The sequence below is a fragment of the Lycium ferocissimum genome, chromosome 11 (assembly GCF_029784015.1).
Source record: "Lycium ferocissimum isolate CSIRO_LF1 chromosome 11, AGI_CSIRO_Lferr_CH_V1, whole genome shotgun sequence".
Taxonomy (NCBI): Eukaryota; Viridiplantae; Streptophyta; class Magnoliopsida; order Solanales; family Solanaceae; genus Lycium; species Lycium ferocissimum.
In genome coordinates this window covers 15,729,992-15,745,352 of record NC_081352.1, presented here as the reverse complement: position 1 = coordinate 15,745,352, position 15,361 = coordinate 15,729,992, and the positions used below count along the sequence as shown (strand labels likewise).

General features: G+C 37.2%; 1 long non-coding RNA gene across 2 annotated transcripts; it reads left to right on the top strand.

The window, feature by feature from the left end:
* Window positions 1-444: 444 nt before the first annotated feature.
* Window positions 445-2,392, top strand: LOC132037257 (uncharacterized). Of its 2 annotated transcripts, none has more exons than XR_009409812.1 (3): window positions 445-747; window positions 1,286-1,976; window positions 2,085-2,392. It is a non-coding gene; the product is annotated as an uncharacterized LOC132037257 (long non-coding RNA). The 2 variants fall into 2 exon arrangements; XR_009409813.1 differs by lacking the exon at window positions 445-747 and adding an exon at window positions 754-924 and having other exon boundaries at window positions 1,016-1,976.
* Window positions 2,393-15,361: the final 12,969 nt, after the last annotated feature.

Here is a 15,361-nt window from a genome sequence, read left to right as displayed (position 1 = left end):
TTATATTCTCAACAGATTAATTGCAATGCCAACCGATTGATGATTTGTTGATGGTCTTTGCAATTTGTCTCAACTCTATCATCAACATCTTCTTTATCGATTTTTTCTTTTTTCTGTATGTTTATTTTCCTATCAAACACGTGTAATATAATGTACCTTTCGCTTAGCTTTCATCTTTGTCATTGCCTATTAACTTAATAATGAACAAGAAGAAAACATAAACATTTATTGCGTGGAGAGAAAAAAGTCTAACAATATCAATTGGTGTAGAAACTTGCAACAAATTTGATTGGTTCAAACAAGAAGAAACTTTTAAAAGGGAAAAAACGCAGAAGAAGAAACCAGATAGTATGATCTATTTTTAGTTGCGTAAATATCTACTTACATTATTAGTTCATGAAACTTAAATAGAACATGCAAATGTGGACGAGAATATCACGATGTCCAAAAAAAATTATAAGATGATGGACCACAACATATATACTATAGTGGACAAATAAAAGTGAACGAGGGAGTACAAAACTAGCCAGTCTACCTATAAAATCAGAGTACCCTGCCTTTGTTTCTCATAAAAAATCCAGTACATTGGCAATTATACTTTATTAACAAAGAGATAATGGCATCCACTGGCAAACGTGAAAGCAAAATGGTTGGGGCACTCTTCTGCTCATGAAAAAGACAACTTTGGACCTTCGATCATCTGATGTAGAATATTGGTTCTTGCGCTATCAAAGGCATTCGTAAGAGGTAATAACACTCTCTTTTTACGTCTTATGAATTCGCCAGTGCCCTTGATAGTGAAAGAATCAATGTTCTCCTTCGGATCCATCACTTCATTCTGCTCAAAAAGCCATTTTAATAACAATGAAATCGAAGTAATTCACAAGCAGTCAGTCATTGGCCACAGGTTTGCTGCTACTGTTCGTAAGGAATATATTCATTAAATTACAAGTATTCTTGAAAGTGTGATATTAGTTTGATTCCATGTAAATTTGAATTATGTGGTCCCTTTCAGCTACACGCTATTCCATCTAGGTGATTGTGCTAATCTGTACATCATTTGGCGGACTTGTTGACATCAACTGATATCTAAGTATGAGATTGATCTATTTCGCTTGACCACTCTCTGTGTGATTTTATTTGCTGAAAATTCACATTATTGAAACAGAGGAGAAGTCTGTGTGCATAAGTGGCCTAACACTAAAAATCTCATTGCTTTTTCTAGGACTTCTTTCTTAAGATTTGTATGAAGAATGAATAGATTACATTCATTGTGTTGTTACAGGATTTCCCTCCAACAAGCATGCTGGATCCAAAATTATGGTGACAAAACCAGCAAAATAACCAGAGTACAAATACAAAATCATCTAGGTGGACTGACCATTGAGGATTTAAGTGAAACTCAACTATTATGTTTTTCAAGTTATGCTTGCAGATTACCCTGATTAGTCTCGATTGATTCTTCTTAGGCCATGGAGTCAAACTGGCTTTCATTTTGAATTACCATGACATAGTGATGCCGTACGCGAGGAAAGTTAACCTGTCACCTTCAAAGATTTATGCCTCCAGAACCGTGCTCTTTCTGCAAAGGACTGTACTTTGAAGCCACTAGCCATTGAACTAAGCTTGCCTTCTCCCTATGGATATCAATTTGTTGCCATCAACTTACTGTAGTTTGTTAATAGCAGTCTCTAACATTTCTTTGAAAATGTCTAATTTTGCTTCTCAGGTATCAGTTGAGCCTTTTGTGATAGTGACTCATAGGCAGCGTACGCTCCATCCTTTCTATAAGCTATTGCAACCTCACTTGCGTGATACGATGGATATCAATGCCTTAGCTTGGCAGTCTGTACGTAATGCTGGAGGATTGTCAAGAAATCGGTTCTCCCCAGACCCCTGTCAGTGGAGTTGACTTCAAATGCTTACAAAGATTGGGTTTTCGCTGATCAAGCAATCCCTACCTAGCTTGTTATGGGGTAAGTTACTACTTTGTGCTCTAGTCTTTCTACAATGTAATGATAAACAAAATAATGATCATTTTATTTATTTATTTATTTATTTATTTATTTATCGTGTTCCTTCAGAGAAGTGGCGATTGAGGATCCTGCATCCAAACATGGCATATGCCTACTAATTGAGGACTATCCTTATGTTGTGGATGCACTTGAAATATGGTCAACGATCAAAAGTTGGGCACACCAGTACGTGTATTCTCAAAATTGTTCTAAACTAGACTACAAGATCGCGGGATCCGTAGGAGACGAGCATTCTCTTGTGTGAGACATATGAATGAATAATTAAAACTATAATATGTTTGAGTGTTTATAAGCTATTAATGAGTTTATACAGTACTCATGAATTGTAACTATATATTGGAACTATTTTTCTCTCCTCTATTTGTGCATAGGGAAGTAAGAAGGAAATTTGGACAAAAAAAAGAGAGATAAAAATAGATGGAAAAAGGAACGGAAAACTATAGAGATACAATGGGTGAGGTATAAGTATCACGCGGTGTGTGAGGGAGTATTTAATTGACATTATTATTGAGAGTATATATAATAGTTTATTTATGGTAATATAGGATGTGTAGTTTTATTATAATGGGTTATCTTATTAGATTTGGAGAAGGAAGACCTTATTTATATATAAGAAAGTCATTATGACGAAAAGAGAGCAGAAAGAATCCTTTCATTATTCTTGTCTCTCTAAATTCTCGTCTCTGTCTTGATTTTAACATGGTATCAGAGCCACGTTAAAAAGAACACAAAAAGCCTAATACAATGGCAGATGACAGTAAAAAAACGGACGATACCAACAAAGGAATCACCTTGACGAAAACAAAACCCAAAGAAAAATAATCTCTCCTTACGACATTACATCGAATGATAACCCTGGCATTGTGGTGACCCAAGTCCAATTCAAGGGTGAAAATTATAACGAATGGGCTAGATCTATGATGACAGTCCTAAGAGCAAGAAAGAAGTTCGGCTTCGTCGATGGTACAATCAAGAAACCGGATGAAGAGTCATCGGCCTTGGAAGATTGGTGGACTATAAACTCATTGATACGGGATATGAAGGCATATACAGTTTATTGGTTCGATCTTTGGCACAAACGGTTGGGTCATCCTTCAAAACAAGTAACAAAGTCTATTACGTCATTGAGCTTAAAGGTGAGTGGTGATAGATTAGATAAAGAATGTGATGTGTGCTAACGAGCAAAGAAAAACGAGACGTTTTTTTGTTCTTTAAGTGATAATATTGCTACGGATACTTTTGATATGATTCATTGTGATTTATGGGAACCATAGAGAACCTCTTCCTCTTGTGGTGTTTCATATTTTTTACTATTGTGGATGATCATTCATGAGCTGTATGGATCTTTATCTTAGTTGATAAGAAAGAAGTGTACCAAACCTTGACTAATTTATTCGCTTTTATGGAGAGGTAGTTTGGAAAAATGATAAAGATAGTTAGAAGCGATAACGGAATTGAGTTCACATGTATGAAGACTTGCTTTTTCGAACATGGAATTCTGTTTCAAACAACTTGTAAAGGACAGAATGGGAGAGTCGAAAAAAAACACCATCACATTCTTAATGTGGCCCGAGCATTGAGACTTCAGGGTCATCTTTCGATCAAATTCTAGGAAGAATGTGTTTTGACTGCAGGGTATTTAACCAATACAACGCCATCTTTAGTTTTGAATGGAAAATCCCCTATGACATTTTATACGGGGAGACCCCCCCCCCCCCCCCAATATGATCACTTAAGGTTGATAGGGTCACAAAGCTACACACACAAAGGGAAGAACGAGTGACAAGTTTGTGCGTCGGAGTCATAAGTATGTCTTCTTGGGATACCCCTACGGAAAGAAGGGTTGGAGATTGTGTGACATAGAGAACAACAAATATTTGGTCTCAAGAGATGTGGATTTCTACGTGACTAAGTTCCCCTTCGATGTAAGATCGGGCAACTTGACCGACAATGTAGAAGTAATACCGAACGAAGGAGAATCTTTGGAACAAAGTTATGTTAACATTGACGAAACGGAGAGAGGAATAAACCAACATAACTATGAAGAAGATAGGACTGATTATATAGGTATGAATGAAACTCATGGACAGAGTACGGATACCGGGTATCGAACCTACTGATCAGCCGGATTTAGACCGAATAGAGGCCGATCTGGATAGAGATAAGATGGAAAGGGTACAACCAATAGGTATTTGTACCAGCAAAATACACCCGGACGAACAATTGGCATGAGGTAAACATCAAAAGCATGAATCGATCCGGCTACACGACTACGTCATTAAACCTTTTTGGAAATAAAGTCCATCAACTCGTCCACCCGATCCATAACAATCCTCAGGTGCACCTTATCCTTTACCTAACTATATATCCTGTGATAATTTTCCATGCAGTACTAAAGGTTCCTTGCAGCAATTACCACAGGAAACGAACCAAAAACCTTCTTGGAGGCACTGAAAAATGAATATTGGAAAATAGCCATCCGGTAAGAGATCTAAGCGATGGAGGATAATGGAACATGGGCACTAGAAGCTTTGTCACCAGATAAAAAAGCACTCGAATGTATATGGGTGTACAAAATCAAGTACAACTTTCACGGCACAATCGAGCGATATAAAGCTCGTTTGGTCATCTTCAGAAATAAACAGGAGGAAGGAATTGACTACAACAAAAATTTTACTTCGGTTGCTAAGGTAGTAACTGTTTGGACCTTCCTGGCTATTGCGGCTGCGCAAAACTGGGAGTTGCATAAGATGGATGTGCATAACGCTTTCATACATAGCGAGCTTACGGAGGATGTTTATATGAAATTGCCACCGGAATTCTGTGTTCCTAATCGGAGGCAATATGTCGACTCTCGAAATCTTTGTATAGTGTGAAGCAAGCTCCAAGGTGTTGGTTTGTGAAATTATCAGGTGCTTTGATGAAACATGGGTTCAAACAGTCACAATCGGATTATTCTATATTAATTATGCATCGGGGAGGTATGTAACTTAACGTCTTAGTCTATGTGGATAACTTGATTATCTCCGAAAATGACAATAGTGCCATTGAACGATTCAAAGACTATCTCCGCACTTGTTTACACATGAAGGATTTGAGCCGTCTGAAGTATTTTCTAGGAGTTGAAGTTGCATGCGGACCAATCAGATTATTTCTCTGTCAACAAAAATATGCCCTGGATATAATCTCTGAGTCCGGATTATTGGGAGCTAAACCAATCAATACTCCTATGGAACAGAATCATGGTTTGGTGTTGGCCGAAGGACCCAATTTGGGTGATCCGAAACCATATATGTGTTTGGTCAGTCGATTGTTGTACCTCAGTTTTATGCGACCCGAGTTATTATCCTATGTGCATGTTCTATCCCAATTCATACAGCAACTGAAGGAAGCACACTGGAATGCGGCTATCCGTGTAGTGTTTTACTTGAAGAAGAACCCCGGATAACGCATAGTGATGATAAAAGATTGTGATCTCTAGTTGTATGGATGGTGTGATTTGGACTAGGCCAAATGTCCGTTGACTCATAAATCATTTACAGGTTGGTTTATCTCCCTCGAGAATATACCCATGTCATGGAAAACCAAGAAGCAACATATTGTCTCCAGCTCGTCAGCGGAGGCTACATATCGATCAATGGTAATGACCGCTTGTGAACTAAAATGGATTAAGGGAATTTTTCATAGTTTCGGCGTTAAACATAAGTCTCCGGTCAAAATGTACTGTGACAGTCAAGTAGCTTTGCACATTGCATAAAATCCGGTGACTCATGAACGGACTAAACACATAGAAGTGGACTGTCACTATGTCCGGGATGCCCTGCAATCCAGTATAATATTCCCCAGCCAGTTACTCGCTATTCCATCGAGGTGACTATGCTAATCGGTACATTAGCTGGTGGACTTGTTGACATCAACTAATATCTAAGTATGCGATTGATCTATTTCGCTTGATCACTCTTTGTGTGATTTTATTTGCTGAAAATTCACATTGTTGAAACAGAGGAAAAGTTTGTGTGCAAAAGTGTCCTAACATTAAAAAATCTCATTGCTATTTCTGGGAATTCAATCTTAAGATTTGTATGAAGAATAAATAGTTTACATTCATTGTGTTGTTGTTACAGGATTTCCCTCCAACAAGCACGCTGGATCCAAAAATTTATGGTTACAAAACCAACAAAATAACCAGAGTAAAAATACAAAATTATCTAGGTGGACTGACTGACCATGAATGATTTAGTGAAACTCAACTATTATTTTTTTCAAGTTATGCTTGCTGATTACCCTGATTAGTCTCGATTGATTCTTCTTAGGCCATGGATAACTGGCTTTCATTTTGAATTACCATGACAAAGTGATGCCTTAGGCGAGGAAAGTTAACATGTCGCCTTCAAAGATTTATGCCTCCAGAGTCGTGCTCTTTCTGCAAAGGACTCTTCTTTGAAGCCACTAGCCATTGAATTAAGCTTGCCTCCTCCCGATGGAAATCAAGTTGGTGCCATCAACTTACTGTAGTTTGTTAATAGCGGTCTCTAACATTTCCTTGAACATGTCTAATTTTGTTTCTCAAGTTACATACTCATGCATCAGTTGAGCCTTTTGTGATAGTGACTCATAGGCAACTTATGCTTCATCCTTTTTATAAGCTGTTGCATCCTAAGTTTTATGATACGATGGATATCAACGCCTTAGCTTAGCAGTCTGTATGTAATGCGGGAGGATTGTCAAGAAATCTATTCTCTCGAGACCACTGTCAGTGGAGGTGACTTCAATTGCTTACAGAGATTGGGTTTTCGCGGATCAAGTAATCCTGGCTGAGTTTGTTATGGGTTACGTTACTACTTTGTGCTCTAGTCTCTCTACAATGTAATGATATCTAAAATAATGATAATTTTATTTATTTATCGCGTTCCTTCAGAGTAGTGGCGGTTGAGGATCCTGCATCCAAACATGGCAAACGCCTACTAATTTAGGACTATCCTTATGCTGTGGATGCACTTGAAATATGGTCAGCGATCAAAAGGTGGGTAAAACAGTACGTGTATTCTCAAAATTTTCCTAACTAGACTACAAGATCACGGGAGTATTTGTAGGAGACGAGCATTCGCTTGCGTGAAATATACGAATGAGTAATTAAAACTATAATATGTTTGTGTTTATAAGCTAGTTATGAGTGTATACAGTACTCATGAATTGTAACTATGTATTGGAACTATTTTTCTCTCTTCTATTTGTGCATAGGGAAAATTGATACAGAAAATGAGCAAGTAAGGAAGTAAGAAGGAAAATTGGAATTTAAAAAAAAAAAAAAAGATAAAAAAAAAAAAAGGAAAAAGGAACGGAAAACTATAGAGATACAGCGGGCGAGGTATAAGTATGACGTGGCGAGTGAGGGAGTATTTAATTGAAATTATTATTGAGAGTACTATAATAGTTTATTTATGGTAATATAAGATGTGTAGTTTTATTAAAATTGGGTTATCTTATTAGATTTGAAGAGGGAAGACCTTATTTATATATAAAAAAGTCATTATGATGAAAACAAAGCAGAAAGAATTCTCTCATTATTCTTGTCTCTCCAAATTCTCGTCTCTGTCTTGATTTTAATATGGTATCAGAGCCATGTTAAAAAGAACACAAAAACCCTATACAATGGCAGGTATCGGTAACGAAACCGGCGATACCAGTAAAGGAATCGCTGGTGAAGAAAACAAAACCAAAGAAAAATAATCTCTCCTTACGACATTACGTCGAATGATAACCCTAGAATTGTGGTGACACAAGTATAATTGAAGGTTGAAAATTATGAAGAATGGGCTAGATTCATGAGGACAACCCTAAGGTCAACAAAGAAGTTCGGCTTCATCGATGGTACAATCCAGAAAGCGGACGAAAAGTCGCCGGACTTGGAAGATTGGTAGACTATAAACTCACTGTTGGTGTCGTGGATTCGTAACACCATACAACTGACGCTTAGCTCAACGTTTACACATAAAGAGGAAGCAGAAGAATTATAGACGAGCATCCGAGAGCGGTTCGCGATTATTAACAGCCCTCGGATGCAACAACTTAAGGGGAAACTAGCGAAGTGCAAGAAAAAATGAAGGACCATAGTAGATTACTATGGAAACTCATTGCACAGGAATTGACGAACTACAAACATATCCCAACGTGTGCGTGCGGAAAGTGCGCGTGCAATCTGGGAGAAGTCCTAGAAGCCAAAAGAGAAGAAGAAAATGTGCATCTTTTCCTCTTGGGATTGGATGAGGGAACGTATAGAATGGTGAGATCGAACATACTGGCCCAGGAACCGTTGCCATCATTGAACAAGGTCTATTCGAAGTTGGTACAAGAAGAGCGTGTGAGAGAAATCACACAGAAAACAGAGGACTGGAATAAAACCATGGTTTTTGTCATACAAGAGAGAAACCCTCACCGTGACAGAGGTGAATGGAAAAACGATGGTGCATTATGCAGACATTGCAAGAGATCTGGACATGTTGTGGACGGATGTTTTCGACTCATTAGTTATCCGGATTAGTGGCCGAGAAATAAAAAAGGAGAAGAAAAAATCAGAGGAAGAGGACAGCAACAATAGCAAAGGAGTGGACCAGGATGCGGTCGTGGTAGAGGCAACTACCGAGCTAATGCCGTAGTTTCCAAAGAAGAAACACAGGCAGAGACAGGAACGGTGAGCACATGTGGCAGGAGACTTCACAATTTGAGAGATGAGATCCGGAAAATGATGATTCAGATGTTAAATTCCCAGAGAATAAACCTTAATGGGAAGATGGGTAGTAAGAGCGAAGACTCATCCTGGATCATAGACTCTAGAGCTACCAACCATGTGATAGGTAATCCGGAAGAACTGAGTAATACGCGAGATATTCTTAAGTTTCCGGCTGGTCTTCTGGACGGAAGTAGCTCGGTGGCTACAAAAGAAGGAACAACCAGGCTGAATAATTAGATATGGTTGAATAATGCCCTTTATGTTCCGGATTTGACATCCAATTTGATTTTTGTATCACAAGAAGTTGATTATTTAGATTGTGATGTGACATTTAATAGAATTATATGTGTTATACTGAACTCCACCACGAGGAAGTTGATAGGAAAGGGTGATCGTTAAGGTGTACTTTACTATTTCTAGAATGTGCCGCTGATACAGGCTATGAAGACAGATGTCACAACCCAAACCGTAGGGCCATGACGGGCACTCGGATCCTACCTGCCGAGCACCGCTAATCCTGCTTCCATATCATAATCATAAACAAAAGTGGACCATGAGGGTCATTAGATGTCAATCTGCTAGAACATAAGAGAAATATGCTGGAAAGGGATGATCTCGAAAATGACATACCATATAACTATGTTGGACAAAATTGTACAAGCCAACAATGCCATCATAGGCAACTATACCACAAAAAATATGGGCCGAGGGGGCCATACAACGTCTGACTATACTTCAACTGTATAGAAACCTCTAATAGAGTACATGACATAACAAAGTCGGGACAGGACCCGCCACACCCATATGTACACAAAAAAATAATGTACCAAAACACAACAGCAACTCCGGGACAAGGGGAATGCTCCAATATCAGCTGAACAACAAACTACAGGGGCAGATCATCAACCTGTCTACCCGAACCTGCGGGCATGAAATGCAGCCCCAAGAAAAGGGACGTCAGTACAGATAAAGTACTGAGTATGTAAGCCATCAAAGTAACATAAGGATGCCCACAGAGGCTTGACAGGTGTTATATATATATATAATGCAATGCATGAATATAATGAGAGTACACCCTGAATCTGTCGGAGTGACGTAAGGTCGTTACACCTCCGAATATCGTTATGAGATAACATTTTCATCAACATGTGACTTTATAAATCATATTGAATCTGAAGAAGGACTTAATGAAAACAATATTACTAGAACATGAATCAACATTGAGCGTCCCTAGCCACTAAGAATAAAATCATTATAGAGTAGCTTTACGTTTACATTTCGTTCATAAGGATCATGCCAAAAAAAGAAAAGTTAGCCTTAACATACCTCAAGTCGTTAACACAATCCCATAATGAGCTTGTCAAACTAGTATTCCAATCTGCTTAGCCACTACAACACACCTAATAGTAAACAACACAATAACAACCTCATATAAGCCTCTTTAATTTCACATCACTACTCTTCCCAATATTTACATTAAAACAACCCTCTACACACTGTATATACGACACTTATACACTTTCTTCTTCCATTTATACCAAGTATAAAATCCTCAATACAATCTCAACACCAAATATTGTGCTTACAACAAGGTTTTATCTCAAAAACACATTAACAACAAGACTCAAGGTAGATTACATCTCAACATAAACTCAAGTTCACATTTGAACCTTCCCTCTAACTTCTTTCCTCTAATCCTAGCATAACTATCATATAAACTCATAAACATGGGAATAAGATGGAATATTACCTTAACAACTCAAGAACACTCCAATTTCAAGATTACTTTACCTTGAAGTATCCTCCAAAGCTTCTACAATAAAGAGAAACAAGCTTTAATCATACTTTGGAGACCTTTAGTACTTGATCTTCTCTTTTTTGATCCTTGGTTTTTCTTAGGAATTGATTAGATATGTTGGAGAGGGTTTTCTAGAAGGTTAGAGGTTAGGGGAAGTCGAGAAAATGAGATAAAATGAGAAGTATAGGAAAGATATAACGGAAAAAGAGGTGGAACCGACATAAAAATACGCTTTAAAATACTAGGTGTACATATATACACGGTTCGAGAATCTTTTGGATATATATATATATATATATATATATATATATATATATATATATATATATATATAGGGTCCGTATTCCAAGAACGTATTTCCCAAAAAAAAATTCCCCTGCTGCCCGAGAAGTACGGACCGTATTTCTAAGTACAGTCCATATTTCTCAATATACGATCCGTATTTCTTTTCCCCAAATCAAATTCGGACAAAACATAATCTCTTCAATTCGTTCATCCTTTAATCCTTCCAATACATCCCAATTATGAACTTAAACTCTCATACAAGATAAACACGTCGAATCTCATATAGCCTCAAAGATAATTCTGCTTTCCAAATCTATAGCAACCAACACATGAAGAAACTTAATGTATAAAAGTACGCAGTGTAACAGCAGAATGCGGTTGATTGGTTCAATCTTTGGCATAAACGGTTGGGTCATCCTTCAAAACAAGTAACAAAGTCTATTACAGCATTGGGCTTAAAAGAGAGTGGTGATAGATTGGATAGAGAATGTGATGTGTGCCAACGAGCAAAGAAAAAGAGAAGTGTTTTTCCTTTAAGTGATAATATTGTTATGGATACTTTTGAGATTATTCATTGTGATTTATGGGGACTATATAGAACCCTTACCTCTTGTGGATGATCACTCATGAACCGTGTGGATCTTTCTCTTAGTTGATAAGAAAGAAATGTCCCAAACCTTTAAGAATTTGCTCATTTTTTGGGAGAGGCCGTTTGGAAAAAGGGTGAAGATAATTAGAAGTGATAACGGAACTGAGTTCAAGCGTATGAAGATTTACTGTTTCGAATATGGAATTCTATTTCAGACATCTTGCATAGGGGCACCTCAGCAGAATGGAAGAATCGAAAGAAAACATTGTCACATTCTTAATGTGGCGCAAGCATTGAGATTTTAGGGTCATCGCGATCAAATTCTAGGAAGAATATGTTTTGACTGCGGGTATTTAATCAATTGAACGCCATCTTCAATTTTGAATGGAAAAACCCCTTACGAAATTTTGTACTGGGAGGCGTCCCAGTATGATCACTTAAGGGTGATAGGGTCACTATGCCACAAACACAAAGAGAAGAACGAGGGGCAAGTTTGAGAGTCAAAGTCGTAGGTATGTCCTCTTGAGATACCCCTACGGAAAGATTTGGTCTCAAGAGACGTGGATTTCTACGAGACTAAGTTCCCCTTCGCTGTAAGATCGGGAAACCTGACCGAAAAGGTCAAAGTAATACTGAATGGAGGAGAATCTCCGGAACAAAGCTGTGTTAAAGTGGACGAAAAAAAGGGAGGAATAAACCAACACAATTTTGAAGAAGACAAGACTGATAATATAGGTACGAACGAAACTCAGATGGACAGAGTACATACACTGGATACCGAACCTACTGATCAGCTGGATTTAAACCAGACAAAGGCCAATTTGGATAGAGATAACATGGAGAAAGTACAACCGATAGGTATCTATACTAACGAAATGCACCCGGACCAACAATTGGGTTGAGGTAAACGTCAAAAGCATGAATCAATCCGACTACGCGACTACATCACTGAACCTTTCCAGAAAAAAAGTCCATCCACTCATCCGCTCGATCCTTAAAATTCCTCTGGTGCACCTTATCCTTTAGCTAACTATATATTTGGTGATAATTTTTCCTCGCAACACCAAAAGTCCTTTGCAACAATTACCAAAATAACCGAACCAAAAACCTTCTTGGAGGCAATAAAAAGGGAACATTGGAAAATAGCCATCCAGCAAGAGATCCAAGCATTGGAGGATAATGAAACATGGACACTAGAAACTTTGTCACTGGATAAGAAAGCAATCGGATGTAGATGAGTGTACAAAATAAAGTACAACTCTCACGGCACAATCGAGTGATATAAAACTCGTTTGGTCATCTTTAGAAATAAAGGGGAGGAAGGAATTGACTAAGATGAAACTTTTGCTCCGATTGCTAAGGTAGTAATTGTTCGGACCTTCCTGGCTATGACGGCAGCGCCAAATTGGGAGTTGCATAAGATGGATGTGCATAATGCTTTCATGCATGGCGAGCTTATATGAAATTTCCACCGGGATTTCTCGTTCCTAATTCAGGGCAAGTATGTCGACTCCGGAAATCTTTGTTTGGTTTGAAGCAAGCCCCAAGGTATTGGTTTGCAAAATTATCAAGTGCTTTGATGAAATATGGTTTCAAAAAGTCATACTCAGATTATTCTGTATTCGCTATGCACCGGGAAGGTATGCAGCTTAAAGTCTTAGTCTATGTGGATGACTTGATTATCTCCAAAAACAATCGTAGTGCCATTGAATGATTCAAATACTATCTTCGCACATGTTTTCACATGAAGGGTTTGAGCACTCTGAAGTATTTTCTAGGAGATGAAGTTGCACATGAACCAACCGGGTTATTTATATGTCAACAAAAATATGCCGTAGATATAATCTCTGAGTCCAGATTATTGGGAGCTAAACCAATCAATACTCCCATGGAGCAGAATCATGGTTTGGTGTTGGCCGGAGGAGCCAGTTTGGGTGATCTGGAACCATACAGGCTTTTGGTCGATCGATTGATATACCTCAGTTTTACGCGACTCGAATTGTCATACATTGTGCATGTTCTATCCCAATTCATGCAGCAACTGAAGGAAGCACACTGGAATGCTGCTATCCGTGTGGTGCATTACTTGAAGAAGAACCCAAGACAAGGCGTAGTGATGATAAAAGATTATGATCTCCAGTTGTATGGATGGTGTGATTCGGACTGGGCCGGATGTCCGTTAACTCGAAAATCGCTTACAGGTTGGTTATCTCCCTCGGGAATTCACACATGTCATGGAAAACCAAGAAGCAGCATATTGTCTCCTGCTCGTCAGCGGATGCTAAATACCGGTCAATGGCAATGACAGTTTGTGAATTGAAATGGTTTAAGGGAAAATTGCATAGTTTGGACGTTGAACACAAGTCTCTGGTCAAAATATACTGTCACAGTCAAGCATCGTCCCTATCTTAATTTAACAATTATAATGTGGGACCCACTACTTTGTGCTCTTCCTTCTCTTCTTCTTCAGTCATTTCTCTCGACCCTATCCTCTTTTTCCTCATTTTCTGTCTCTCATCAATTTTAAAACTAATTCTATTACATGCAGATAAAAATTTAAGATTTTCTTCCGTTTTATTATCCAGTTTTCTAAATTCTTCTTAAAAAAAAGTTAAAATCCGTACAAGTTTAAAAGAAAATAATTGGAACTCGAAAAAAATGTTTTTAATGTAAAAACTGATAACAAAAATGAATTTAGGATACTTTTAAAAGTAAAAACACCTTAGGAAATTTATTGGACTTCTATTTTTTGTTTTTCTTATAGTATATATTCAATTCAAAGTTCTAAGTGTCATCAGAGTAGAACCTAAATTTAGGGGTGTGCAAAAATCGGTTTAACCGATAAACTGAACTGAAAAAAAAGGGTATTGGTTTAGCAATATAGTTATTTGGTTAATGATTTTCAATAGTTGTTTTAATTTTTATTGGAATACTAGCTCGATTTCAACTTTTAAGTTCTATTAACGGTTAAACCGATAACCCAGTAAGGACATAAGATCTTACTTAAATTACCTTTAATAAGTATGTTTTAGTGATAATTTCTCTGTGAAAGATGTAGGAGGCAAAACCAATTGTGTTTGAAGACTTTGCTGGTTCACTTTATCGGTTAAACTGATATTTGCCCACCCGTAAATTCATATTCTACTTTGATGACACTTAGAATTTTGAATTTGTAGGGTGCAGAATGTAGCAATTTTAAATTGAATACGTACTTAAAAAAAATTTCAACAAATTTTCCAGGTGATTTTACTTTTAGAAGAATCCTTAATTCAGTTTTGGTTATAAGTTTTTACATTAAAAAAATAATAATTCAAGTACCAATTATTTTCTTTTAAGCTTGTTTGGAGATTAACTGAATTTTAAGAAGAAATTGAAATACTGGATAGCGGAATGGAAGAGTAACTTAAAGAATTTTGATCTGCGTATACTAGAATTGATTTTAAATTGATGAAAATCAGAAAATTTGAGAAAAGAGGAAAGAGGAGAGAGAAAAGACTTAAGAGGAAGAAAAAGATATGGAAGACGAAATGGAGGAGAATGAGGAGCATAAAGTGCCGGATGCCACATTAAAATTCCAATTAAATACTCCATCACACACCACGTCATACTTATGCTTCACCCATTGTAAAACTTTTCGAATTATATATTAGTAGAGATTCAGTAACCTTTTTATTCTTCTTTTAGTGTTGCTGTTGTTTTAGAATGAAAAATAAATATAAAAATAAGTATTAAAATAAATTAAGTTAAATTCTTCTTTTTGGTCTTTTACGATATTATCCCTTTCATTCTTCTTTTATTATTATTATTATTGTTGTTGTTTCGTAATGAAAAACATATTAAAGTGTGAAAAATAAATTAAATTTTATCCATTTAGCTTTGAAGTCTAAAATACCTTCATTTTAAACAAATGTTTAAAAATTTAA